This window comes from Aplysia californica, unplaced genomic scaffold (genome assembly GCF_000002075.1).
Source record: "Aplysia californica isolate F4 #8 unplaced genomic scaffold, AplCal3.0 scaffold00632, whole genome shotgun sequence".
NCBI lineage: Eukaryota > Metazoa > Mollusca > Gastropoda > Aplysiida > Aplysiidae > Aplysia > Aplysia californica.
Window position 1 is genome coordinate 58640 of NW_004797902.1, and position 996 is coordinate 59635.

The following is a 996-nucleotide window of genomic DNA, read 5'->3' on the forward strand; positions in this document are numbered from 1 at the left end:
TATCTATCTATCTATCTATCTATCTATCTATCTATCTATCTATCTATCTATCTATCTATCCTTAGATGTGAGAGTATGTGTGTGTGTTTGTGTGATGGTGTGTGTGTGTGTTTGTGTGTGTGTGTGTGTGTGTGTGTATGTGTGTGTGTGAGTGTGTGTGTGTGTGTTTTCTTTTCTTCCTTTTCAAACCTTGAACAATGTATCAGAGCCAAGTGCCAAGCCAGATGTATACCAACCGCTAAAAGATTACGCGCTGACAAACCCCTGTCCTTTCGGTTGTTTTGTTCGCTCATTCAAACTCCTCCAGACGTTTCCCTACATTTATTGTGTGCAGCTGGGGATATTTCATAACGGCTCTCCCCATCCCCACCCCACCCCAACCCCCTTCCAACCACCCCCACCCAAACGCCCACCCAACCCCCAAACCCTCAAACTAACTGTTAGAATACAAAATAACACCTTTTTCATCTTTTCTCAAACTAACTGTTGTAATAAAGAGCAATGTCCTTTTAACCCCCCCTCCCCCCAACTCCCCACACAAAATAAATAACATAACTAACTGTAAGAATGTTGAATAGCATCCTCCCCCACCCCCACCCTGTTTCCCCCATCATCAAACTAATTCTTACAATAGAGAGCATTCCTTTCCCAGGGGAAATGGATGGAAGTTGGACAGTCGTAACATTTACAATGAAGAGAGAAGGACTGAATCAATGTTTTGCGATGTTAGGTCAAAGAAATCACAGCTTGTTCAGTTCTGGGGTAAATGTTCATTCAAGACATCGCGATAAACAAACAAATTACATTGTGCTGTAAGGGCTGTTATTGAAGAAAAAAAAAACAGGAAAAAAGAGAATGAGAGAGAACGTAAAGAAAAAAAAAACCCAAACAAAACAAAACAGAAAAACTTCATCCCAATCAAAAGAGTCGGATGTGAAAAAGCAATCTATACAAATTCTTAAGTGGCATCTCGGCGGTTTTTTTTTTTTTTTTTTT